This window comes from Hypanus sabinus, chromosome 5, assembly GCF_030144855.1.
Source record: "Hypanus sabinus isolate sHypSab1 chromosome 5, sHypSab1.hap1, whole genome shotgun sequence".
NCBI lineage: Eukaryota > Metazoa > Chordata > Chondrichthyes > Myliobatiformes > Dasyatidae > Hypanus > Hypanus sabinus.
The window spans coordinates 31,847,173-31,872,992 of NC_082710.1; the positions used below are offsets into that span (position 1 = coordinate 31,847,173).

Below are 25,820 nucleotides of genomic sequence, written 5' to 3' on the forward strand. Positions count from 1 at the left end.
CCCTGGGAAAAAGCCTCTGGCTGTCCACACGAACAACGTCTCTCATCATCTTTTACACCTCTATCAGGTCACCTCTTGACCTCCATCACTCCAATCTCTTATTCCTCCAATAAACTGGGGTAAATCCCATCAGGCCGTGAGGACTTACCCACTTTAATACTCATTAGGAGACCCAACGCTTCCTTCTCTTTGACCTATAAATGCTCAGCACTGATCTCCTGGTCCTCCATATCCTTTTCCTTGGTAAATAATGAAACAGAGTACCTCACTTACATTCTCTGCATTCATGAGTTGTCCTTGAGTTGTTCCACTATCTCCCTAATTATGCTCTTGCTCTTGATGTATGTAATGAATGCCTTGGGATTCACCTTGATCCGACTTGCCAAGGATGTATCATGGCCCCTCCTGGCATTCCTAATTCCCCTCTTTCGTTCTTTTTAGGCTTCTTTATATTTCTCATGTGTTTCCTTTCATCCTAATTTCAGAAGCTTTACTTACTTTCTCTTTTTCTTCATGACTGAATTCACCTCCTCTCTGGACATCTGGGTTCTCTTATATTTCCATCCCCATCCTTCCTTCTAACACCTTTCTCGTACTCTGTGCAATTGATCTTTAAACATCCTTTAAGTGTTTGATGTGGACCTGCCAGAAAAAATAGGTGTTCTTAGTTCTCTTCTTAGTTCCTGCCTAATGCTCTCATAATTTGCCTTACTCCAATTTAAAACTTCCCTCACAATGACCATACCTTTCTTTATCTATAGCTATCCTGAATGTTAAAGAATTGTGGTTACTTTTTAACTGCTCACCCACTGAAGGGTCAGTCACCTGGCCAGGCTCGTTACACAACACCAGGTACAGTACGGCCCTCCTCTTGTTGGACCGTCCACATATTGATTTAAGAAACCTGCCTGGATACCCTTAACAAATTCTGCCCCAGCTAAACGTTTTGCGCTAAGAAGGTCCCAACTTTTATTAGGGAAATTGATATCTCCCATGACAGCAAGCATATTATTTTCATACATTTCCTTAATCTGATTATATATCTGTCTCTCAATGTCCCAGTGGCTATTGGGGGGTATGCAGTATAATCCCATCAATATGACTGCCCCTTTCCTATTCCTGAGTTCTACCCAAATGAATTCAGTGTCTGACCCCCACCCTTGTAGCTGCGATATCGTCCCTGATTAGTAGAGCAACTACCCAATCCCCGGCACTCCTTTTATCTCCTCCTCTATCTTTCTGAAAATGTCAAAAATCTGTTATATTAATCACCCATTTCTGCCCTCCTATCAACCAAGCTTCAGTAATGGTACATCATAGGTCCACGTACTAATCCATGCTCTAAGTTCATCACCGTTACCCATTGTACTCCTAGCATTCATCTTCTTCGGCTGTCTGTCAATTTTTGATGATGACTGAGGCCTGGGCAAGGTTGCCCATGCTGCAAGTCTCCCCTCTCCACGCCACTGATGTTGTCCAAAGAAAGGGCATTAGGACCCATACAGCTTGGTACCGGTGTTGTCGCAAGGTAATGTGTGGTTAAGTGCCTTGCTCAAGGACACAATATGCTGCCTCAGCTAAGGCTTGAACTAGCGACCTTCAGATCACTAGACCGATGCCTTATTCACTTGGCTACGCACCACTCCTAGCATAAAATACACACATCAAACTATCTGACCCATTATACCTGTTATTTCGATTTTGCCTTTCAATACTTTCCCTGACATCTACCTTCCGATCCTTCATAGGGAGAGTTTAAACTAATTTTGTAGGGGGCTGGTAATCAGATCTGATCTGGTGCTCTAGTTACCAACCCCCTACAAAACTAGTTCAAACTCTCCCAATGAGCATCAGTAGACATCCTGTTCCCCTGGTTCCCCTCCAGTTCAGGTGCTACCCGTCCCCCTTCCCCAGAAAAAGTTCCAATGATCTAAGAACTTGAAAGCCTGTCCCTTGCACCATCTCCTCTGCCACTCATTCATCCGTGCTATCACCCCATTCCTACCGGCACTAGACCGTGGCAATGCTAGTAATCCAGAGATTACTACCTTAGAGGTCCTTCTCTTCAGCCTCTTTCCTAACTCTATATACTCACTGCGTTGGACCTCTTATCCTTTTGGCATTGGTGCCAACATGCACCACAACCTTTGGCTGCTCCCCCTCCTCCATGAGAATATCCTGCAGCTGCTCTGATACATAATGGACTCTAGCACCCAGGAGACAACACACCATCCTACTATCTCTTTTTCAGCCGCAGAATCTCATTTCTGTTCCCCTAACTATCAAGTGTTCTACAACAATCATGCTGTCTGACTTGACCCTTCCCTGTTGAGCATCAGAGCCAGCCACCACACCACCAGCCTAACTGCTGTGGTTGTGCCCTGATGGGTCACTCCCCCAGCAGTATCCAAAAGGGTATATTTGTTCCTGAGGAGACTGGCCACAAGGTAACCTTGCACTGATTTCTTAATCCCCTTACCTCTCCTTGTGGCCAACCAACTAAAACATATACTCTGGGTGTGACCACCTCTTCAAAAATTTGATCTATAATATCTTCAGCCTCCTGAATGATCCTGAGTGCATCCAACTCCAGCTCCAGCTCCTTGACCCGGTCTGTTACAAGCATTGAAGTTGGTTTTACCTCCTGCAGATGCAGTTGTTGGCAAACATTCAGGTATCCTGAATTCCCACCACTGGCAGAAGGAGCATTCCACCCTCACTACTCTGTATTAAAAAAAGGTTTACCTCTACTTAACTGTGCTTCCGCCTGTTCACGTTGAAGCCTGATAAGCCAATGTCTGGTACACTCTGACAATGGCCACTTGGTTTGTGCCTATCTTCCTTTCATTTGCATGATGCTTCAGAGTACCTGAAGGCATGTGATAAAATAGGCCAAAATTTGCATGGTTTTCTCTTGGAATTCTCTGAGGAAACAACAGGCAGCATAGACAAAGGAGAGTCAGTGGATGCTGTTTATTTGGATTTTCAGAAGGCCTTTGACAACTTGCTGTACATGAGGCTGCTTGACAGGGTAAACATGATGGTATTACAAGAAATGTATTGGCATGGACGGAAAATTGGCTGACAGGCAGAAGTAAAAGAATGGGAATAAAGGAGGCCTTTTCTGGTTGGCTGCCAGTGACTAGGGGTGTGCCACAAGGCTCACAGTTAGGCCTGCTTCTTTTCACATGATATGTCAATAATATGGATGAAGGGATTGTGACTTTGTGGCAAGTTTGCAAATGACATAAAGATAAGTGAAGGGTGATGCACCATCAATAACTCACACTGAGACGTAAGGCGAGATATCGGCGTTTATTGACTGGAAGAAGGAACCAGGAGTGAGTGTCTATCATACAATGTCCTGGAGACTGAGGCCGAGCGTCAGGCCTCAGATCTCCTTTATACAGGGGCCTGTGGGAGGAGCCACAGGAGCAGTCAGCAGGGGGGCGTGTCCCGACAGGCACAGTTCACCACAAAGGGGCAGGTAGTGTTGGGGGGATGAGTAAAGATGTGGCAGTTGGAATTTAGTGTCAGGAATTGCATGAATACGCACTTTGACAGAGGGATAAAGATGTGGCCTATTATCTAAATGGGGAAAAAATTCACAAACCAGAGGTATGGGGAGACTTGGGTGCCCTCATGCAGAATTCCCTGAAAGTTAACTTACAGGTTAAGTCATTCATAAGGAAGGCAGACTCAATGACAGGATTCATTTCCGGAGGATACAAAAACGAGGGTGAAATGCTGAGGATTTATAAATCATTGGACAGACTGCGTTTGGAGTATTCTGAGCAGCTAAAGGCTGCTGAGCTAAGAAAAAAATGTACTGGGATTGGAGAGGTCAAGAGGAGGTTCACGAGTGTGATCCCAGGAATGAAAGTGTTAACATGCAAATACTTGATGGCTTTGGGCCGGTACTTCTCGGAGTTTAGAAGAATAAAGGGGATCTCATTGAAACCTATCAGATATTGAAAAGCCTAGATAGAGTGGATGTAGAGAGGATGCTTCCTATAGTGGGGCTATCCAGGACCTGAGGGCACAGCCTCAGTACTGCGAAATGTTCATTTAGAACAGAGATGAGGAAATATTTCTTTAGCCAGAGGATGGTGAATCCGTGGAATGCATTGCCACAGACAGCTGCGTAGGCCAAGTCATTGTGTATATTTGAAGCAGGGATTGATAGGTTCTTGATTAAGATGATGCCAAGTGGTTGCCTCTTTGAGCACATCTGAATTCCTCCCTTTTCTGTCTCTTTTATTTTCCTTTTCTTGGTGGTTGGCATTCTTTCGAAGTCTTGATCTGCAAGTGACACTCAAACTGTGTTGTTTTTTTTACGGTGGATGAGTTCCCCTTCCTGGATCTTGCTGGCTATCCATGGCGCTGTGGATGACCAATTCCTGGCTGGTATTGCTGACTGAGGCCTCGCGGCAGATGTGTGTGAACTACATACACCTGTCTGGACACCCCCCCCCCCCCAACTAACTGCTCCTGTGGCTCCTCCCACAGACCCCGGTATAAAGCCGATTGGAGCCACAGACCCTTCTTCAGTCTCCAGGATGTTGTGTGATGGTCACTTGCTGCTTGTGCTTTCTTCCAGCCAATAAAAGCCTACCTTAACCCACGCCTCAGAGTTATTGATGGTGCATCAAGATGAAACATCAGGCTTTTGCTACAGTGGATGTATGGATGGAGTCTGTCATTAAGTGGTCACTGACTTCCTCTCGATGGAGCGAGAGTTTGGTGCTGAATCTCGAGTCAGGAATCTCAGAATAAAAAACAATGCTGTGGACTCTGTCATATTAACACAAACTGTCAAACTTTCCTCTCGCTGAGAAAGGGTTTTCCTTGTTCTTTTGAAAAGTCCTGAAGACACTGTAACTTTTCCTGTCGGGAGGGTTCAGGTACTGGAGGTGCCAGAGAGGTCTGCTTTAGGCAGCAATACTGAGTGCTCCTGTCTGGTCTGTGCTCAGCTTGTGAGGCAGGAGGCAAGAGGAAGTTATAATACTAAAGTGACTGGTTCCTATCTGACCCTTTAGCTAAGTTAAGATTGAGATCATTAACCAGGACATATTGACCAGCACATATTGGTCCCGTGGACTTCTGGATTTACAAATTTGCATCGGTAAATTATAAGGGAACTTTTTGCTCCTGATAGGAACATGAAGTAAAAATGTTGTAAGTTTTGATGCAAAAATGCAAGCTTGATTTCACTGGCATGTGTCAGGCATTATGAACTCTGAATGAATTTAGCATGAATTCAGTATGAATTTAGTGCAACTGTGAGCATTTTAGGATGCTAAATGATGTAATGTTCCCAACTTTTAAAGGGCACTCTGTCACAAGCAATTGTACTACCAAGAATGATGTGTCCTGATCATTCACATATTGGAACGGCAGACAGAAGAAGAGGAAAGGCAATAATGTGGATTCTCATTTCTCCATTCACAGCCTCCATGTTATTCTACAGGATTTGAAGACCACCCAGGCAGGAAGTGGGTTAGGGGTTAGGGATGGTGATAGAATTTCTTCTAACAAATGTCTCCTCGAGAATGTTGAAGCAGTGCTGAGAGCTACTCAGTGAGCTCATCAGATAAGTGCTCTTACACTTCGAAATGTATCTGCAACTCACGTTTGCTGTCTTCAGCTGCAGTATTAAAGACTTGCTCAGAAACAAATCATGCATAGAGACATGTGCAAGAGCAGGTATGCATACACAGCTGTGTACACACAAATATACAAAAGGACTTTCCTTTTGTAAAAAACAATTATCCTGTAGCTTTTGATGTGCAAGACTTTTCCAACTTATCCATTGTCTCCTCTACCGCTTTGCTTCTTTCTCCTACTTCTCCTCCACCTGGAGTCCTTCAAGGAGAGGATGAGCTCTCTTGTTGGAAAGGAGATAACTGATTTTGACAGTGAATGCAACCGAATCTGATGAGTGCTATCGGAAGATGCCTTGTCCCCCAGCAGATTTCCAACTCCTCCTTGTAGTACAAACATGAAAACTGCATCCTGGACATATTTTCATCTGGACTCCTGCTGGTGCTTTGTCATTTGTCACAGTGTTGCTCAGCTACACTCCGTGGACCACAGTCAGAAACAAAGGAAGGAGTAGAAGGCCCATATCCATCCATATCCATTCTGGGAGCTGATCAGGGCATAGAATTGTTATTTTCTTGCAGTTAACCTTTCCTATGCTTGCTTAGAAATTTTATATGATCACTAATGTACATGAGTGAGTTCAGTGAGTAATTATAACAAAGCTTCTTAGCTTGTTCTGCAGCAAGTGACATCACATGAATCTGGCTATTTCATAGGTTACATTTTATCAATGGAATGTGCTTCATTTCTAGTCTGAGTATGAGATGACCACAATCTCTTTTTCCTTTTTCATTCCTTATTCATTCTTTGATCTTGTAAGGCTTAACAAAATGGTCACAACCATCAAGTTTAATGCCCCATTCTTGAGTTCTGAAGAACCTCTGGAGCAATATCACCACAGGGGAAAGGGTCTGCAGAGAAGGGGCTTGGATGGCCTTACGCTTTGTGATTCTCTTACATGCCTGGCCAGCCTCTGATGCCAGCCGTGCTGCTTCAGCTAGTGCAGCACTTCCACCAGCTCCTCCTGGAATACCTATTATATATGACAATGACAGCAGACTTCCATGCAGTCAGTAGATCATGTTTCAAGATCAGAATGGATCCCCCATTATGAATCAGACTGTGGAGGTTTTGTGAAGAATGGCATTTCAGTACACTGTGTCTCAGAATGCAACACAAAGGAAAAGGAAGTTCTGCAGGAAGTTCTAATGAATAGTCTAAATTGGAACAACATGACTCAATTTCTCCTAGCAAATGAGCATCACTCAGGAATTAATGTTATTGCATGTGTGTTGTGTACAACAAACAGGTAATATGTGTGAACCTGCCCCAGTCTAATTTCCTGTCTTGTATAATTCACTGGAGAAGTCTCACAATCACAACCCACTCTGCAAGGAACCCATTTCCATTTACACAGTGTTAAAAATGGCCATTCCAAGTAAAAGTATTTCTGAACAACAATATAAGATTTTCAGAGAGCCAAGAACTTCTGGATGTTGTTTGATGATTTATATATGAAGCCATACATGAATGAAAAGAGTGCATTGATTCATTGAAGCAATGTTTATCGCTAAACTTCTTTGATCATTATTATTTAAATGAAGCATCACTAAGTACCACTTTTGTGCAGATTTTCTATCTATGACAAACTTTAATCCATCATTTTCATATAATTGATATACATGAGAGCACAAGATCCAGCTACTAATGCTTCATCTCCTTTGGGACACCAGCTGGATGGTGAGTTGGTGGAAAACATCAGCACAAGACCCCAGAGAAACTTAAATAGACAACATTTATTGAACTTCTAAATTATTTACAGAACGTCTGACCTTTTGCGCTAAGCTCGCACACACTCCTCAGTTTTAACATACAGCTAACGATTTCTCTGGTCAAAACAGAGCTTGTGTGCAGTTATATTTCTTTTCCTTTGCCATTTGTTTCTAATGCTTCTAATTATTCTTTAAAGGTTAATACAATGGGTGAGACACAGATACAGGATAAATTTTTTCAACTTAGAATGGCATTTACAATAATAGTTAAATGAAACTAATGTGCTTATGAAAGGCAAGTCACTCCACTCATAAAACAGACCACACTTAGCAACGGGTAACTTCTTAATAATCAGTTTATAGTCAAAATGTGTAAGAATGCAAAGGTCAGGATAGAAAAAAAGAGTTCCTTTTCTGATCATTGTCCTTCTGGAAAATCTCTATGCATTGACTTTGGAAATGGAAGCTAGATACAATGATTTTTATTATTGTAACTTATAGGAAAAATACACAACGGCAGAAAGAAAATATTTTCTCATTTGCATGCATCTTTGTCCTGGAGAATGATTCATTATGACTTCAAAATTTAAAATAATTCGATTTGGCACATGGAGGAATCGCTGGATGATCAGAATATCATGAATTTTAGAAATGTTGCCCTTCTATGCTTCCATGACTTTCGCTGCAAGAAGCTCTGTCTTGGAGGAGTGGTTTCTTCTCAAGATAATTGTTTACCTCTCAGTTCATTTTAGTTTCCTGGTGCCGCATGAAAATCACCTCACAGCTTCAGTAAAGGCAGATTTAAAAGAGATAACTGAAATTATTGTTGGAAAATTATTTATTAGTTTTCTTTCAAATTGTGGTATTTACATAATAGCTTAAAATTATGCTGTATAACAAATATAAAATCACAATCAGAATCAGGGTTATTATCACTGACTTATATGTTCTGACAAATAAAATTATTATAAATTACAAAATGAATAAAAAATGCCAAAAAATTGAATAATGAAGTGGTGTTCATGGGTTCAGGGATCATTCAGAAATCTGATGGCAGAAGCAAGGAAGCAGCTGAGTGTGGATTTTCCGACTCCTGTTCCTTCTCCCCAATGGAGAAATGATAAGAGGACATATCCCGGATGGCAAAGGTCTTTAGGAAAGGATGTTGCCTCCTTGACTCACCATCTCTTAAAGATGTCGTTAATGGTGGTGAGGGTATTGCAATGGAGCTAATTGAGTCTACAACACCCTGTATCCTCTTGCATTTATTTATGCCTCCATACCAGGCCGTGATGCTATCAGTCAGAATGGTCTCCACCAGATAGCTATAGAAATTTGCAAGTCTTTGGTGATGTTCCAAATCTCTACAAACTCCTAATGAAGTAGATCTGCTGGCATGTCTTTTTCAGGATTGCATCAACCTGTAGCGCCAGGGATAGATCTTCTGAGATGTTAACACCCAGGAAATTGAAGACTGGTGTGTGTTCTCCCTACTTCCCCTTCCTGAAGTTTGCAATCAGTCTCTTGGTCTTTCTGAATTGAGTGAAAGGTTGTTCTTGCAACACTGCATCTAAAATCCAGCAGTTAGGGGCATTCACACCAGATTCATTCAGGCTAAGGAAGAGTGGACTTAGAATGCATGTGATATGCAGGAGATTGTGAAACACATGCTGCCCTTCCCACCCCCCCCCCCCCCCACAACCCCTTCACGTGATTCTGCAGTGTAGCTGAGTATAATTTCAGGAATCCAATGAGAAATAAAATCTTACCTCTACAATGTTTGACTCTGATGGGAGTAGCTGTTGAAGTGACAGTTGTCAGGAAGCACGCAACTGGAAATAGCAGGAGAATTCATTTCATCTGCTGTCATGACAGACAGGAATGGTGTTCCATTTTCTTCTGCTTGAGTAGACATCCTGAGAGCAGAAGAGAAGTTGAAGGAGAGGTTTAGAGTGGCTGATTCTCCCGAGAAAGCCCTCAACGCAGAATGCTACTACGTATGATCTATAGTTATAATGGAGATTATTTTGATTTCTTTAGCAACCAACTCCCAAACAGCAGCTTCTGGCCAGGTCTTTCCTTTATAAAATGCTGGAGTATCCCTTCTTCCTTTTCCTTTCCTGGAATGTGCTGGTGCTGGAGAGGATCCAGAGGAGGTTCATGACGGAGATCCAAAGGATGAGAGGTTAATATATTAGGAGCATTTAAAGGCTCTGGGTTTGTACTCACTGGACTTTACAAGGATTGGTGGGCAGAGGGGGGGATTGATCTCATAGAAATCTAGCAGATATTAAAAGGCCTGAATAGAGTGGATGTAGAGACGGTGTTTCCAGTTGTGGGAGAGGGTGCAGAGATATAGAAAGACCTCCCTTTAGAACAGAGATGAGGAGGATCACCTTTAGCCAAATGATGGAACATCTGTGTAATTTATTGCCACAGATGGCTGGGGAGGCCAAGTTATTGGGTATATTTAAAGCAGCCGTTGATAGATTCTTGATTAGTAAGGGCATCAAAGATTATAGGGAGAAAGAAGGAGAACAGGGTTGGGAGGGATAATAAATCAGTAATGATCAAATGGCGGTGCAGACCTGATGGATCAAATGGCCTAATTCTGCTCCAAAGCATTATAGTTTTATGAAGGAGGCATATTGAATCCCATATCTACAATTTTTTTTATTGCTGCAGAGACATCAACTGTGTATATGTTACAGTAAAAGTGACAACACTAACATCATTGCTACACAGTCAACGGCCTTCAGTATTGGGTGGGTCATATCCAGAGGTATGAAATTCCTATTCCTACTACATCAGAATCAGAATCAGGTTTAATATCACTGGCATATGTTGTGAAACTTGTTAACGTAGCGGTAGCGGTACAAGGCAATACATGGTAACATATAATAAATAAATAAGTTACTGTAAGTATCTATGTATATTAATAGCTAAAAATAGTGCAAAAACAGAAATTGTGAGATAGTCTTCATGGGTCAACGTCTATTTAGGAATCATATGGGAGAGGGGAAGAAGCAATTCCTGAATCACTGAGTGTGTGCCTTCAGGCTTCCGTACCTCCTTCCTGGTGTTAACAATGAGAAGAGGGTTCCTTAATAATGGACGCCAACTTTCTCAGGCACCATTCCTTGAAGATGTCCTGGTTACTGCAGAGGCTAGTACCCAAGATGGAGATTACTAGTTTTACAACTTTCTCTAGCTTATTTTGATCCTGTGTAGTAGTGACACCCCATTCCTCCACCCACCCTGTACCAGACGGTGATGCAGCCTGTCAGAATGCTCTAAACAGAACATCGGTAGAAGTTTTCAAGTATTTTAGGTGACAAACCAAATCTCCTCAAACTCCAAAAGAAATATAGCTGCTATCTTGCTGTCTTTATAGCTGCATTGATATGTTGGGTCCAGGTTAGATCCTCAGAGATATTGGCACAGGAACATGAAATTGCTCACTCTCTTCACTTCTGATCTCTCTGAGGATTGGTTCATGTTCCCTCATCTTACCCTTCCTGAAATCCACAATCAATGAGGCCTCCAGTCAAGATAACACCTGCACACACACTCCTTCGGTCAACAACTTCTGGATAGATCATCAAACCATATATTTCACTTCTTTTGTGTCCTTTACATTTGCTTTTCATCTTGAATGTGATTCTGGAACTGCTGGATCCTGTGATTTGCAGATTAGAGATTGTTTGGGTGTTTCAGCACTCTGCAGGCCCAGAGAGGATTCCGGGAGGCAGAGGCAGCGTGAGTAAACCTTGTGGCGAGCTGGCTGCAGGACAGGTTGCGAGCCAATGTTTGACTCCATTTCACCAATTAAAGTGACGAGGGAGATTGAGACATCGTGGCAAATGCTGAAAGGTGAGCATGGGCCACCTGCCTTTTGAACACTGGTGGGATCGGTCTGCTGTCGGAGAGGGAAGAGTCTGCTGCTGCGCCCAGAGAATGTTACCTAGGTTTTCTACAGGTTGGATTTGGACTTGGACTAGAGACTTTTTTTAAGGCTAATAGTTTTTATATTCTGTGTTTTTCATCCAGTTTTACTTGTTTTTTGTGTACGGGGGGAGGGGAATTTTGGGGTTGATATGCCTGTTCTATTTTTGGGGGGGAGGGGGGTTGGGCGTGGAGGATGGATTTGAGTAGTTGATGATCGTGCTGCTATTCTTTCCTTTCCTGGTTTCATGGCTCTCTGGAGAAGAAGAATTTTTCTCGAATAATCGGCTCTTCCGTCTTACTGATGTTGAGTGCAAGGTTGTTGCTGTGATACTACTCAGCTAGCTGCTATATCTCACTCCTGTGTGCTCTCTCATCCCCATCTGAGAGCCTGCTAACAATGGTTATATCATCAGCAAATTTATAGATGGCATTTGAGCTATACCTTCCCACACAGTCATGGGTATAGAGAGTAGAGAGTGGGCTAAGCACACATCGCTGAGGTGCATCAGTGTTGATCATCAGTGAGGAAGAGGGTATTATTACCAATCCACACATATCGTAGACTTCCAGTTGGGGAGTCGAGGATCCAATTGCAGAGGGAGGTACAGAGACCTAGGTTCTGTAGTTTATCGTTCAGAACTACAGGAATGAAGGTGTTAAATGCTGAACTATAGTCGATGAACAGCATCCTGACATATGTGTTTGTATTGTCCAGGTGATCTAGGGGTATGTGAAGAGCCACTGAGATTGCATCTGTTACAGGCCTATTGTGGCAATAAGCAAATTGCAGTGGGTTCAGGTCCTATGTGACCTGCAGACTTCAACCGCATTCAGGCATCAATCTTATACTTCAATTCAATTATGTGCTGTGCTAAAAGCATATACTACCTGACTGAATTTCTAGGCCATTATGTTTTATTTCATAAACAGTCTACTTTTCCATCATCCAGCCGACAAAGTGCTCTCTTTGTATTCAGGCTGTCTCCAATTTATACTGTAGTTGTTTTTTCAGTGCAGACACGTGAATAGGGTTTCTTCTGGTGTCCACACTTACCCAGCTTTGCCAGACATAGAAACCAGCTCTCCTCACATCTAGGATCAGCAATTATTCTTCTCAGGAGCAACAGTCTCTCAGCAATTTCTTTAATGCCACCTCAATATCTGCTCCAATCATTAACACAAAGCCATACAGTACCTACCCTTATATTTTATTCCAAAATGCTCAATTATTATCTATGTCAATCTTTCCTGCCCCATCCCCTCATAATTAGATTAGATTTTTAATAGACCTCCTCCATTTGTATTTTCACTTGCTGAAATCAGGGAATGTCTAAGTGATTCTTCATCATATAGAATAGCTTCCCTTAAGAGTGTTTGTTCAGAACCATAGACGGTTTTGAAAGATGGAGAAATTCATATCTGGTTCTTGATGTAAATTGTACCCTTTGCCAAATATTTGCCAGCAAGGACTTCATTCAAAGTGAATATGCTGAGCTCAGTACATACATAACCTTGCATGCATTCAGTGCTCATGCCTCAAGGTAGAATTCTCCTTCTAGTTATTGTCTTACTATTGACTACTATAGATTTTATTTAAACCTACAATTCTTTTTGACTTTTACATCCATCCACTATTTGGAATGTTTAAGATGAATAATAGATTTGATAAGCGTACATAAAATGCAGGTGTCCTCACTGGTGTGAAGGTCTAGAAAAATGGGGCATAAACATAAAATTAGATTTTGAGGTTAGTATTAAGAGGCAATCTTTCACACTAGGTGTGGTAAAATTCTGGAAGTTCCTCCCCCAAAAATAGCCGTTGGAAACAATTTCTAAACTTAGGGTTTAGTTCATTTGATCATTTTCAATGGGAATTGAACCATGCTTATGATACAAATAAATCATGATTTAATTGAATAGCTTGTTCCTATTCATATATTTCTGAGTATACTGTAATAACTTTATGCCACCGCAGTCCACTTATGGTATTTTTAGTGCCTTATTGATCTGAATTCCCAATTATCTCCTTCCTATAGCTCAGCAACTTCATTGCTCTCACTTGGATCTTTTCCAGTTCAGAAGTTTCCACTTTACAGTTCATGATAAATATCCAATTCCACCACTGGAATATATTTCACTCTTCTGAATTATTTATTGTAGCTAAATGTTTACATCATTTACAAACTTGCATAAACTTCCTGAATTCCATCACAAAATCAATGATACACTGCCTGAAAAAGATCTTATTTCCAGGGTTAATATATTTCCACAGCAAAGATAGATGTCTCCTACATAGTCTACTCTTGGGGATGTCATTAAATGTTAGCCCCTTTTCTATCCCGTTTAGGCCAGAAATGTGATTTATACATCACTAGCTTGTAAGAGCAATTCCCCTGACAAGTCTGCTTGTGCACAAATTTTATCCCAGTGTTGCTGAATTTTTCCCAGAGCATGAACAGATCAAATCTGACACAACAGAAATTAGATCATATGGCAGAACTGCTGCAATATGAATGGTGTAATAAATGCATAATGAAGATATCATGACCACCCACCAGTGTACTGGTTAGTTCTGTAAAAACTCTGGTTATACAACATACTGCACATTACATAAAAATTGCCAGTCAATTGATGGGTTACTCAAAGCTTACTCTTTATTTTCTTTTTTGTAACCATTAAGAAACACTAAAAAAGTAATCAAAGTGAATGATGCAAAGATTGTTCCAAGGGAGAAGAACCATCTTTTAACATTTTTTCACTGTTTTCAATATTTTACTAAATGGTAAAACTATGCAGGATAAATCAACAGCAGCACTTAAAATTCCATTTTGCTCAAATGAAAGTGATATATATTTTTCCATTTAATTTCCTTTTTCAATTCTAAATATGTAGTCATAAGCTAGTATTTAACTTACATATGATTTGATACAATTTTCAAGTTCCTTACTTGAGTAATATAAACAGAATCTTTGATTCTAGCATTACAATTACATACTACTGCCTTCAAGCAACAATAGCTCCTATTGACCTCAAATTACAAGATTCAAATAATCAATTCCCTTTACCTATATATTCTCACCATAAATAGCACTGTAAAGTACAAGATAGCTATCAACAACAAAACATAAAGTGACAAATGAAACTACATTCTTTCCTCTATATGGCTTCCTAGCAATTATTTTTCCTTTGGTAGATTTAATTAAAAGACCACTCCTCTCATAAAGTAGTCATTTACAATTTAAACCAGGAATCGGCAGAATGAATGAAGCAAGATCTGATCAGAAGTCCTTTTCATTTGCTATCCAAAGAGTCCTAGCAAGTCACACAGAGATACAGCATGGAAACAGGACCTTTGACGCACTGATTCGGAATGGATTATTCAACATCCATTTTATACTTTAATCCTGCCTTAACCCATTTTATTCTTTCCACATTCCCAACAAATATTCAGGTGCATCACAACTTGTTATCTACAGTCGGTGGCCACTTTATGAGGTATACTGTACACCTGCTCGGTAATGCAAATATCGAATTGGCCAATCATATAGCAGAAACCCAATTCACAAAAGCATGTAGACCTGGCCAAGAGGTTCAGACCAAACATCAAAATGGGGAAGAAATGTGATCTCAGTGGCTTTGACTGATGGTTGATAGCTGGTGCCAGACTGGGTGGTTTGAGTATCTGGAAGCTGGTGATATTCTGGAATTTTCACACACAACAGTCTGTAGAGTTCACAGAAAAAGATGCGGAAAATTTAAAAAAATCCAGTGAGTGACAGTTCTGTGAAGTCAGTAGAGAATGGCAGACAGGAAGGCGACAATAACTCAAGTAACCAGATGTTACCATAATGGTGTGCATAGAGGCCTTTGAGAAGGCCCTTTGACACAATGAGGCTGTTTAACTAGTTAAGAGTCCATGGTATTACCGGAAAGTTATTAGCATGGATAGAAGATTGGCTGACTGGCAGGAGGCAAAATGTGGGAATAAAGGGGCCTTTTCTAGCTGGCTACCAATGACTAGCTCTGTTCCCCAGGGATCTGTGTGGGGACTGCTCCTTTTCGCATTATATGTCAATGATTTGGATGATGGAATTGATGGCTAGTGCCAATCCAGAGATTTTTCTTCTTCCATATGCCAGAACCGACAAAAGACTGAAAACACACACCACCAGGCTCATGAACAGCTTCTATCTCATTGTTAGAAAACTTGAATTGAATGTTAAAGATGAACTTTTGACCTCACAATCTATCTTGTCATGGAGCTTGCACCTTTTTAACCACATGACCTACACCTTTGCTGTCACTGCAGCTGTAACACTATATTCTGACTTTTCCTTTGACTACCTCAATGGACTTATGTTTTAAAATGGTCTATAAGGATATTTGCAAAACTATCTGGGTATCTGTGACAATAATAAAACATTTTCAATTCCATTTCCATCTACCAGCAACATTCTATCTCACACTAACAAATTTAGCTCAATTTTCAATGGATAATTGATCTACAAACCTGATGCCTTTAGAATATGGAATAAAGCGGTACCACCAAAAGGTCACAGGGAGAATGTGCAAACTCCGCACTAAGAGCACCAGATACTGTATTAGGGTTTAGCTCAGATTGCTGAACTGCCAAATAATTAAATTTGCCGAGCCACCAGGCCACTCAAAATAATGTCTCATCATCATACTCAATGAGGAGTAAAATCACAATTGAAGATGTATTATGGGCCAAAAATGGTCCACGGTGCAATTTAAAAAACATCATCAATTTCTTCAAAAGGTGGTTGCAAGTTGCTTTCTGCTATGTTGCTGCTAGTACATGATGATTTCTATTGTTTTTTCTCTGTTGAAGTCTGCAATGAGTTGTGCTAACAATCATTTGCCCTGGGCATGAATACATTAGTAAACAAATTCCTTGGAATACAACATGACCAGGAGAATCAGGAGAGGGCACACAGGTGCCTGAAGACAAAGAAAGACTCCAGACTTTCAGCGGGTGGCCAACAGTGTTCAGGAAACAATTTCTGCTTCCCGGCAAGGAACTGTTTATTTGGATTTGACCCTGCACAGTATATCTTCACTAAATTCCAACTCCTTCTACAGACACACTTCTTGGCTTAGGACAAATCAAAGGCAACATTCTTTCCAGTGTCTTTCTCTGGGGCCTCCTCTACTGCCATGATGAGGCCAAACTCAGGGCGGAGGAGCAACACCTCATATTCCGTCTCAGTAGCCTCCAGCCTAATGGCATGAACATCAAGTTACCTAAATTCCAGCATTTCTTCCCCACCTCTGCCTCCTTCTTTGCTTTTCCATTCCTCATTCTAGTTACCCTAAATTGCTCGTCACCTCCCTTTGCCCACCTCCTTCCTTCTCGTTCATGGTCCACTGACCTCTCCTTGGTGTGCACATGACAGATCATGTAACCTGGAGCGACTACACTTCATCGTTAATCAAGTAGGCACAACGACATCTACACTTTCTGAGGAGACTGAGCTGTGGCAAGGCTCCCCTCCCCTACTCTAACAACTTCCTACAAAAACCGCATTGAGAATGTGCTGTTTGGCTGCATTATTGTGTGGTAATGAAGCTGAAAGACATCAGTCTGCAAGACCGTTCAGAGATGGTAAAATCCACCAAAAGGATCACTTGCTTCCTTGCCTCTAATTGTGACATTTACTGAGAGCATGGTAGTTGAAGGGCCCAAAGAATCATTAAAGATCCCGACCACCCATCCCACAACCTCTTAGACCTACTTCCACCAGGAAGGAGGTACAGGAGCATCAAAATTAGGACTGCTGGACTAATAAATACCTTGCCACTACCAAAGCATTGTCACTAGGACAGTGAGCTGGTGGTTGCATTCTGTCTATTGTTTAGCTGTGCATCAAACAACATACATTTTACTTTATATTTCAGTAACTTATTTTGTTTCATGTGCTGTGTGTGATATATGTGTTGTGGGTGTCCTGTGGTTCAGAGGAATGTTGGTTGTATATCTGCACAGCATCCTGACTGGTTATATCCTGCCTGGTACAGGAACTGCACCAGCCTTGATCACTGGGCACTGCAGTGAGTGGTACGGACAGCGCAGCACATCTGTGGATGTGAACTTCTTTCCATTGAGGACATTTACAGCAGTAGATGCAGAAAGGAGGCCTGGAAGATCATTGGGGACACCAGTCACCCCAACCATAAACTACTTCACCTGCATCCATTTGGCAAGTGTTACTGCAGCATTAAAGCCAGGACCAACAGGCCATCGGACAGCTTCTTTCGTCAAGCCATTAGACTTAGAAATTCACTCTGTATATTGCGATGGGGGTCATAACGCAGATTTTTATTCCCTCACGTTGTGGGATGGATGTAAGATTTAAATTTAAATAATTTCAAATGACAATGAACTTGAACTTGTTCCGTGTTCTATTAGACTCCTTCTTTATCAGCCCTTTATCTCTTACATAATTCACCTGCCAGCTTGTACTCCTCCCCCCCATCTTCTTATTCCGTCTTTTGCCCCCTTCCTTTCCAGTCCTAATGAAGGGTCTCAACCCAAAACGTCAACTGACTTGTTTATTCACCTTCATATCCACTGCCTGGCTTGCTGAGTTCCTCCAGCATTTTGTGAATGTTGCTCAAGATTTCCACCATCTGCTGAATCTCTTGTGTTAATGAATATTAATGCAAAGTTTTTGCAACTTCTTGCAATTTGTCATATGTTGAGGTCAAGGGAAATCTCTGAGGTACTTTACTCGAGCTAAGCTAACAACATCCCATTCTCTTTGGCAGGTGAGTACTTGCCTTCATTTATTTATACTTCGAGATACAGTGCAGAATAGGTCCTTCGGGGCCGTCGAGCCCCGCAATCCCCAACAACACCGATTTAACCCCAATCTAATCACGGGACAATTTAAAATGCCCATTTAGCCTACCCAGTATGTCTGGACTGTGGAAGGAAACCGGAGGACCTGGAAGAAACTCACACATTCCACAGGAAGGATGGGCAGATTTCTTATAGAAGATGCCAGGATTGAACTCCAACATCCCAAGCTGTAATAGTGTTGTGCTAACAACTACACTACTGTGGCTTACTCTGCAGGCTTTGCAAATAAACTGAAATGTTAAATCTGCTCTATACTGAGGAGAAAGGGCTTGTTTCCCCTTAGAATTCAGCCTGCGAGTTATCATAGAGAATAATGTAACCAGCATCTTGGTGGATAGCATGATGTCCTTTTTACATGGTGGTCTCCTGTGCCATCTGCAGTCAACTGAATGCTGCCTGCAAGGACTTTGGTTTATAGCCCATGCACGGGTGTCTTGCATGCATGGAGTGACAGCCACGTTGCCAAGCAAGGAACATCAGATGAGATCACTGGTGCTGAAGTAGCTGTTCCCTTTCTGGACTGCTCTTAAGGAACCATGCAGATGTCAAGGTCCGTTGTAGTTTGCTATGTTCCACTCAGCCTTGATGCCATGACAGCAGAATCTATACAAACGGCCAGAAAAGGTAACTGAACAGTAGAAGCAAGAGGGAATCAGGGAAGTAAGATGAGCAGGAGGTGGGAACACAAACATTTGCTTTCTACCTGAACAGTCTGGTTGAGAGCAATACCAGTAAGGGCAGTCACAATCCCACATTCACCAATTGTCCATGACTTCTGGTATTGAGCATCATGGAAACTGTTTAGCCAAAATAATTTCAAACCAAGCATGCAAATAAGTTATTGTCAACAGTAAACACAGAACTTAATTAACATGCTTCTGCTTCCTCTTAGTTCTTGTTTTCTTTGTATAGAATTGATGGGCCAAATGTCCTCCTCTTGTTATATTATGATTCAATGATTTGTTGAGCTTTTGACTGTCCTGAGGTGCAATGCAGTATTGCAGTAGTAGCTGCAGCGTGACTTTGTGACATTATTTAAAGCGAGACTGCAAGTATTTTTGGAAGATGCACTCATACACCTCCGGCATCTGCAAAAACACACAGGCATACCACTGACAGAATACTGGTGGTGATATCTTGGATGGAAGGCCAGGCAATATTCTTCCAAGAGGGGCAGCAGGTTTGTGCCTCATGTAGCCACTACCACTTCCCAGGAGTAATGCTTCGTAATCTTGGTTATCAATTGGAGGATGAATTTCTGGCTACAAGACACCTAGCAAGCTCTTCTGCTTGTTGTAATCCACAGGCATGATGGCAGAAGATGAACTTGCATAACTGCGTGTGAACTGGTACAAGGGTAACCTTGAGCTTCCAGAGCAGCTGAGCTGTTGGGCATTGGATGGCTGCCGACTTCACTGTGAGTTAACATTTATCACTGGACTTCAGCATCAATCATGACAGACCCCACCATCCAGGTCATGCTCTCTTCTCACTGCTGCCATTGGGAAGGTAGTGCAAGACCCCTAGGTCCCTCCCCATCAGATTCAGGAAGAGTTATTACCCTTCAACCATCAGACTCCTGAACAAGCAAGAATAACTTCACTCACCTAAAGACTGAACTGATTCCACTATCTATGAACTCACTTTCAAGGATTCTACAACTCATATACTATTACATACATTTTTTTTCATTTATTATTTGTTATTTTTGTATTTGCATAATTTGGCTTCTTTTGCATATTGTCAGTCTTTGTGCATAGTTATTCATTGATACTGTTGTATTTCTTTGTTCTACTGAGAATGCCTACAATAAAATGAATTTTGGGATAGTACATAGTGACATATACATACTTAGTTTACTTTGAACTTTGAAACAGCTTCATATTGGAGTTTATCAAGTGGAATGGTTTTTCCTTCTGGTAGCTTTATCCTCCAGGTTCTTTGGAAAGCTTTGAATCCAAGACAGGAAGCCTTAATGTGCATTCACTAACTGAAATGCATTTCAGTGTTCATTAAGCATTTCTTTAAAAACTTTTTCTCACTGCCATTCCTATCAAAGAAATCCTGAACTGAGGCATTAACCCTGTTTCACTTTTCACAGATACTGACTAACCTACTGAGTTTTTCTGGCATTTTCTGCTTTTTTTATTTCCCTTCAAGACATATTGAATAAATTTCCCTTTAAGACATATTGAATAAATTTTAGTAGCATAGTTTTAACAAGAGGTAACAATAATTCACAATGGGCCAAATGAAACTGTCTGTTAGATGGCAGTTCTGGTATCAGCCATTGCTGTTCAGCTCAGCTCAAACTTTTGATGTGCTCGTCCTTCCTTTGTATACTCACCACCAACACTAGTGGGCAAACTATGATGTTCTGAGAGATACCAGATGCACTTTGCATCCTACCCCTCAACTAAGGACAGTAAGCATATGGATCACAGTCTGAGCTACTTGAATGAGATTGCTTACACTGGGCCATAAATAAGTACAGATCGGAGCTTGTGTTAATTGAATTTGTTTCTGGTCCTGATCAGCAACCAGTCCTGATGCAGAATTTCAACCTGAAATGTTGACAATTCCTTTCCTTCCACAGATGCTGCTTGAATCAGAATCAGGTTTAATAAGGCTGGCATATCTCATGAAATTTGCTGTTTTGTGTCAGGAGTATACTGCTATACATAATAATAAAACTATAAATTACAATAAGAAATATGTATAAAAAAGAGAAGTAAATTAAATAAGTAGTGTAATAAGGGAGGGAAATAAGATACTGAAATAGTGTTGATGGGTTCATTGCCCATTCAGCAATCTGATGGCAGAGGGGAAGAAGCTGCTCTGAAGCATTGTGTGTGTGTCTTCAGGAACCTGTACCTTCTCTTTGATGGTAGCAATGAGAAGAGGACGTGTCCTCCTGGTCCTCACCACTGATGCTGCGGTCTTTAGTCTCTGCCTATATGCTGGGAATAGAAGTACAGCCAGCTGATTGAACTTGCCAATATGTGGTTGTGGGCATTATTGATGGTGGCATCACAGTGGTCAAGTGTGATGGTTGGTGGGAGTTATTCAGAGATTTCTTCAAGCTGGCCTGGTTGAAATTCCCACAATGACAGGGAAGGCATCAGGTGGTGCAGTTTCATGCCTGGTGATTACGTTGCTCAACTACTCCAGTGTGTGCCTGACATTGGCCTGAGGTGAAATGTACACTGCTACCAGGATAATGGCAGATACTACTCTTGGCAGATAAAATGGACTCCATCTGACTGCTAGATGTTCCAGGTCAGGTGAGCAGGACTGAGACAGAACAGCCACGTCATAAAGCACACTCCACCTCCTCTGACTTTGAAAGACACTGCTGTCCGATCTTTGCAGAGAATGGTGAAGCCATCAAATTGCAGTGCTCTGTTTGAAATGGTGGGGGGTAACCATGTTTCCTGGAAGCAAAGTACACAACAAGCCCTGACGTCCTTCTGGTCCAACAAACTGGTTCTGAGGTCTTCAATTTTACTTTGCAGGAACAGTAATTTGCCAGCAGAATAGTCAGGAGTGGAGGTCTAAGGCTACTGCATTTCCATCATACCTGTCCCCACTTCATTTTTCTTAAAGGGGAACTGCACTCACAACCTGAGTCTGCCATCCGAGATCTGACAATTTTGACTATCAATAGATTTTTAAGTTGTCTTAAAATGGTGCTGCATACTGAAGTACCCATGGCTGTGATTGTGTATTTCAGCTATACTAATCCAAAACTGGAATATTTGATGATTCACTTCGGAGATTTAAGCAAACATTTAATTTATTTCTTCTCTTACCAGAAGTTTTACCTGATGAGTTCCTCCAGGAGATTATTTATTTCTCCTTAATTTAATCCAACTTGTTTTAATCCTTTTAACTATATCTTGGCACCTTAAGGTATTTTAATTATCCTTTTCAAAACCTTAAATGTTTTAATTTGTAATTTTAAGTTTTATTTTATTTGTAGATGTCCCTGATAACCAATTATTTGATATGGATCAGAAGCCAATGTGCCTCAAATACAGATTAATCAAATCTATAAATCCTGCAAAGATAAACTCGGGCAGGCAGATTCTGGGGACCGTGATTCCAGACAGCAGTCTGTGTCCAAGTCAGCCCGGCAAGTGTTGATCCCTGCTGATGCAGACACAATGAACTCCATGATTAGCACTGACTGGATGCTGTAATAATGTCAATTAGCAGTCAGCATAAACTTGTTTTCAACTTATTGGAGCTGCTGATTCAGGATAACAACACAGCAATTTCTGGGCTATTCAAATAGGGCATCTAGTAATCTTCCATCACATGCATCCTAGCACCTGGAAGACGTAGAAAGACTATGAACTCGTGCATTCATTTTCAAGTGACAGAATAACTTATTTAAATGATGAACCAAACTTTACCCCCTAAACTTGAACAACCAAAATGCATATTCGTGAAATAACTAAGTAAGGGATCCTTTAGGAAGGATGCAGCGGTGTTTTCCTCATTTCACATAACTGTTTTAATGTTGCACGTAAAATCTATTAAACTAAATATAATGTCAAGGTTTTATTTAATATGGATTCTGGACACATCTGAAGGTCAAGTGTTTCTTAACCAAAGTAATCAGACACAAAATGTTTCTCTCATGCTAAGTGTTTCTGCAGGCAATTGGTTTATTTTACCAAGCGTTTGAGGTTGCCTGAGTTTGCAATAACTCAGCTGACGAAGGCCAGGACTCAGGTTAATGACTCATTTGTGTATTGAGCCTTAGAAAAACATATGCAGGTTTGGTTGACACAGTGCAATAAAGGGCAAGTATTTGCATCAACCGGTTCAGCGAAGACAAAAAAATGCAGAGGAAAGCCTAAGAGGGAGTGGAAAGTTCACAAAGGAGTGGCCCGGTTTTTTTTATAAAGTTCTCCGAGGAATGCTTTATTAGAAGGTTCTGTGACCAAGATATGCTTTCCTGTTATTCAGCACTCCTTCAATTCCAAGTATTAATTAAGAAATGAGTGACCTATCATAGCCCAGCTGAAAATCATTGCATATAAACACATGGTTTTTTCTCTCTCTCTCTCTGGCAGTGAGATGTGTTCTCTGCTGTGGCTGTTGAAAGACAGATAGTAATTTGAGAAATCTGTCATGTCCCCAGTGAGCCTGAGCAACCAAGCTTTCCACTTCCTATAATAGAGAGGAAAGAAATGGAAACTATTAGCTAGTCCTATGGAATGCATGGTTAGTTTCAGCAGTTAGTATACTGCACAATACACACAAGAGGTTTGAAACCAATTTATCTGTATGCACATAGGGCAGAGAAAAATGATTCACATCAAGCTGGCTTAATCTTCATCCTGTGAAGGCCCACAATAGTGAGTTTAAACAACGTATCAGCCTGCATTCATCTATGAACAAAGCAGATTCCGATCCATTACAGTCACTATTTTCAAGTTTTACAGTTAGCAGTCAGGGGATTACCACATAGACAGCCAGATAGGGTGTCAATAGCGTATGTATAAATATAGGAGCCCCAATATTCTGCGATGATTTTTTTCATTAATGCGATGCCTCAACATTGTGTGCTTGTTTCTGTAATTATTCTACCTTGTGTTTGGTTTTGCCTGACACTGGATGATTTCACCAAGGCATGCTAGGCTGTAAACCAAGTGTTCTCAATGGGACTTGTCAGGCACTTGAAAATAAAAAAAAATAAATAAAGATTCTGAAAATCTAAAATAAAGACAGAAAATGCTGAGACTACTCATCCAATCAGGCCACATCTGTGAGAAGTGCAAGGAGTTAGTGTTTCAGTTTGACGACCCATCATCAGAAAGGAAGCTTGTTAAACGACAGGGTAGGGTGGGCAACAGAAAATGCCTCCAATAAGATAAAGCCGGGGTAGCACGGGATAAATTATAAACAAGATTATCTGGTCAATGAGTGAATGGATCTGTTAAAGGGTAAGAACATAGATCAAAGAATGGAGGATTGCAAAGGTTAGGTGGCCTGATCCTTCATTTCTGGAGGCAAAACATGGGAGAGAAATCAAATGAGCTACCCCAATATCACAGATGTGCAACAGATACAGACCGCAGAATCAAGTTATCTGAAGGTTCAGAATTCAATATAAAGTCCAGAAAGCAGAGACATTTCCAGCTGGAAGACAAAGTGCCATTCCTAAGGCTAGTAGTGAACTTCGCCTTAACAGTATAGGAGGTCTCAGACAGATACTTGATCCCAGCACAAACATGGTGGAGTGAAGATTAGTTGCTGTGTCCCTGACTTAAATCTAGTTCAGGCAGCCTTCCTTTATAATTTAATAATTTCATCCCCTAGGATAGACACACTCAGGACTTGTGCTGGATTGTTACTGCATTTCAGATTCCTGACCTCACTGTCTGCACAGAATTTTATTTGTGACTGCACAGAATCCTCCAGGTTCTCTAGGTTCCTCACACATCCCATATAGGCATTGGTTGGTAGATTAACTGGAAACTAGAAATTGCCTTTAGTGTTTAGATGAGTGGGCGTTTCCGTGGAGAGGGGATTTTAGTGAAATATGGGAAAGTAAAATGGCTTAAGGTAGAATTAGTTTAAAATTTGGTACCTGATGGTCAGAGGAGATTCTTTGGGCCAGAAGATTGTATTGCTCAATGCCTTTCTCTCTATGATTTTGTTTTGGAAGAACTGTATGTTTCTACATTATTCTCAGTGACCTGAAGCTGAAAAATTCTAGATCCGACAAGAATAGTATCATAAACACGAGGAAATCTGCAGATGCTGGAAATTCAAGCAACACACACAAAATGCTGGTGGACCACAGCAGGCCAGGCAGCATCTATAAGAAGAAGCATTGTCAACGTTTCGAGCAGAGACCCTTTGTCAGGACTAACTGAAAGAAAAGATAGTAAGAGATTTGAAAGTAGGAGGGGGAGGGGAAAATACAAAAATGATAGGAGAAGGCAGAAGGGGGTGGGGTGAAGCTAAGAGCTGGAAAGGTGATTGGCAAAAGAATAATATCAAGTGATATCCTTCATGATTTCTACTCACAAAGACAAAAATTTTATTTTGCAGTCACAACCTATTTAGCAAGATAATAAACACAAAGTACACTGCAGATGCTGGGGGTCAAAGCAACACGTACAACACGCTGGAGGAACTCAGCAGGTCAGGCAGCATCCATGGAAACCAGCAGTCAATGTTTTGGGCCGAGATCCTTCGGTTTTTCACCTGGCACCTACCAGCCTTCTCCTTCACACCTTCCCCCACCTTCTTTAGAGGGCCCCAGCCTCCTCCATCTTCAGTCCTGACGAAGTGTCTCAGCCCGAAACATTGACTGTTCGATTCCACGGATGCTGCCCGACCTACTGAGTTCCTCCAGCGTGTTGTACATGTTGCTATTTAGCAAGATGATGCCGTTGAACCACGGCGATGTACTGCAGACCTGTAGTACATCCCACAGTCACAGGAAGCAGAGGAGCAGCTATGGGATTTCTTCGAGTCAGTGGACTGGGCTGTGAACAAGGACTCATCTGTGGATATGAATGAATACATCATAGCTGTCACAGACTTTATAAAAACATTTGTAGATGAGTGTGTCCCCACAAAATCATTCA

At 41.3% G+C, this 25,820-nt stretch overlaps 1 long non-coding RNA gene across 1 annotated transcript in view; it reads right to left on the reverse strand.

Annotated features, from left to right (window-relative positions):
- LOC132394034 (uncharacterized) overlaps positions 1 to 25,820 on the reverse strand; it is a 95,424-nt gene that overhangs the window by 41,011 nt on the left and 28,593 nt on the right. The window contains exon 2 of the long non-coding RNA XR_009512145.1: positions 9,146 to 9,292. This is a non-coding gene — a long non-coding RNA (uncharacterized LOC132394034). The remainder of the gene's footprint in view (positions 1 to 9,145; positions 9,293 to 25,820) is intronic.